The sequence below is a fragment of the Notothenia coriiceps genome, unplaced genomic scaffold (genome assembly GCF_000735185.1).
Source record: "Notothenia coriiceps isolate Sejong01 unplaced genomic scaffold, NC01 NC01_scaffold00028718, whole genome shotgun sequence".
Taxonomy (NCBI): Eukaryota; Metazoa; Chordata; class Actinopteri; order Perciformes; family Nototheniidae; genus Notothenia; species Notothenia coriiceps.
In genome coordinates, this window is record NW_011361419.1 from 1 (window position 1) to 3,224 (window position 3,224).

General features: G+C 40.8%; 1 long non-coding RNA gene across 1 annotated transcript; it reads right to left on the bottom strand.

Annotated features, from left to right (window-relative positions):
- Window positions 1-1,196: 1,196 nt before the first annotated feature.
- LOC104958333 (uncharacterized) lies at window positions 1,197-1,939 on the bottom strand. The gene is made up of 3 exons (XR_799753.1): window positions 1,861-1,939; window positions 1,697-1,776; window positions 1,197-1,353 (listed from the first exon to the last, which is right to left on the bottom strand). It is a non-coding gene; the product is annotated as an uncharacterized lncRNA (long non-coding RNA).
- Window positions 1,940-3,224: the final 1,285 nt, after the last annotated feature.

Genomic DNA, 3,224 nt, shown 5'->3' on the forward strand with positions numbered 1-3,224 from the left:
TGACATTCTCCCAATCCTCTTCTGGATCATCTAAATGCTCTCTAGCAAACTTCAGACGGGCCTGGACATGTACTGGCTTAAGCAGGGGGACACGTCTGGCACTGCAGGATTTGAGTCCCTGGCGGCGTAGTGTGTTACTGATGGTAGCCTTTGTTACTTTGGTCCCAGCTCTCTGCAGGTCATTGACTAGGTCCCCCTGTGTGGTTCTGGGATTTTTGCTCACCCTTCTTGTGATCATTTTGACCCCACGGGGTGAGATCTTGCGTGGAGCCCCAGATCGAGGGAAATTATCAGTGGTCTTGTATGTCTTCCATTTTCTAATAATTGCTCCCACAGTTGATTTCTTCACACCAAGCTGCTTACCTATTGCAGATTCAGTCTTCCCAGCCTGTTGCAGGTCTACAATTTTGTTTCTGGTGTCCTTTGACAGCTCTTTGGTCTTGGCCATAGTGGAGTTTGGAGTGTGACTGTTTGAGGTTGTGGACAGGTGTCTTTTATACTGATAAGGAGTTCAAACAGGTGCCATTAATACAGTTAACAAGTGGAGGACAGGGGAGGCTCTTAAAGAAGAAGTACAGGTCTGTGAGAGCCAGAAATCTTGTTTGTTTGTAGGTGACCAAATACTTATTTGCCACCATAATTTGCAAATAAATTCTTTAAAAATCAGACAATGTGATTTTCTGGATTTCTTTTTCTCATTTTGTCTCTCATAGTTGAGGTATACCTAGGATGAAAATTACAGGCCATTCTCATCTTTTTAAGTGGGAGAACTTGCACAATTGGTGGCTGACTAAATACTTTTTTGCCCCACTGTATATATATATATCTATCTATCTATCTATACCTATATATTTGTGTGTGTATGTCCACATCTGTAGCCTGTTATTGTCTCATTATGCCACACTGTGAATTAATTAAAAGTAAATATATAAGCTATGGTGAACACACTTCTGTCCATCACACAGAGGGCTGTGCCTCCTGTCATCATTAATGGACATCCCTTTAAAATGACCGCTCAGAGGAGTAGGCGGATCGAGGCCTATACTTAGAATGGTACTCTTTCTCATATACCAACTTGTTGTCTTCACGTGATAAAACAGGTTTTAGATATGCAATCATATAAAGGTGATATAAGAACATTTATTTAAGAAAATAGAAACTTCTGTATCATGTTACATAAGAATCTCACTGATGTTGTACAAACCTTTCTGGCCGTTGCTGACGGGTGTTGAGGGCACGGTCATCTTTACAGGGGTGACAGTGTTGGCGAGCGGCAGGACGTTACTGTTTGCCGCCTTTGGCCTCTGTCTGGGAGCTATTGATGTTTCCGTCGGGCCCACGGATTCTGTTATCCTGGGACAAAGGAGTCAAAAGTTGATATTTAAAAAAAAAGCAAGCTTTGCAGTGCCGGCAATCCTGAAGACTACTCCATTCTTAAATTAAAAAAATGTGAACTATCAGCCTTAAAATAATTTTCTTTAATGTTGTATTTATCCATCATTGTATATCACAATGATATATTGTAATTTTAAGGGTGTCTATTACCATCTGGCCGGGGACAACAGCTGGAAATTAGCCATGTCTGCTAAAGCTGCACCATTTACTGTTTTTGTGACAGTTCATCGATGGGGACTGTCCACGAAACTATAAATAAATAAACTAAACTAAACAAGTAAAAACCATGAGTTATCAGTACCTGGCTTTCGTCATGCTCCTTCTAGCAGCGACCTCACTCGCAGTTAGAGGCTCTGGAAGCGATGTAGGGATGGGAGAGTTCTGGAAGAAGGACAGGAAATAAATGTTTAATGCAAATATATGCAGACGCTATGGCCACACAGACGCTTCAATGTGGTTACTTACAAAGAGATTTGGCACTGGACACTCTTTCCCAGCTAATTTGAAGGCCAAGTAGGACACTTGTGTAAATGTCTGGTCTCTCTCCGGGTCAGTTCAAGCATATACCCTGGGAAAAAGACGAAGATATGTGTTTTATATCAGTGAACATGATAATGTGCTTGATCTGCAACTTCTTTGCTTTGGCCACATTGGTGGAGCTGTTGGTCAATTATTTAAAAGGAGATCCACGGCAAGAATGCCATTTAGGCGAGGTTCATAAGCTCCAGTATTAAAGCCCTAGTAAAACATGCCATGTAAATGCATTAAACAAACCTAAACGTAACAGACAACTAGACTTAACAAAAAATTATTCCAACATTAAGAGCAATACAAAAATACTACTCTACATCAACTTCTGTTCTACCTTCTGAGAATTGCACAAGTAACTATTCATTTGACAACAGAAAAGCCTAAAGAGTTTATAGCTCAATAGAAATAGTAAATGATTCTGAGTGCCGTGATTTCCTACTCCAAAATCATTATATATAACACTTTCTGACTTAATTAAAGTCACAAACTTACTGATTAGACAGGGCAACTGAACGAGTATACTTGGAGTCATCTGGAACGACAAAGGTTCCGTCACAAATGGCAACTGACTCTCCCCAAATGGAAGTGAGAAGAAACACAGCTTGTACAACAAGCATCCAGTGCCTGTGGAGGAAAACAGAAACCGTCAGGAGAAACACAGGAACCCAGAAGCTTTATGGCTGTGGGTCACTGTACATGTTCATATGGCACTGCTTACAGAAATACTTGCAGAGTGGTGCAGTAATATGTTCTAAAAACCCGGAAATACATTTTACCACTTCAGTTCTCCCCGTCCAGAAGACTAATGTTGTTTTTTTATTGTGTCTGGCGTTAAAAGCACGGAAGTAAGGTTTGTGGTTACCAAAAGCTGAAGAGATGCTCATGTTGTGCTTCTTCGATATCAGTAATACCCCACTGATAAATGTCCTAAGCATATATTGTGGTCCATAAAACCGGCAGTTGCCCTAACAAGCGACTATATCCGTCGCCGCGATCACAAGTCCTCTCTAGCTCAGCGGTGATGATGCGTAGTCACACCGGACTCCGTGATTTAGTTGGTTATACGCATTAAGTTAAGCCTTGCTCTTTCTGCAATTGCCATTTAAGCTCTGAAGAATCACAAAGGCCGCACTTCATGTTGGAGATTATCCTGCTGAACAAAACATATTCGGTAAATCATAAACCGTAAACATAAATGTGTTGCCCACAAAGGTTTATTTTCGCAAAAAATCTAATGAAGAAATCCCTCATGCTTTTTTGTGATGCTAAATCCCTGGGTGGGATACATAAATACTCAT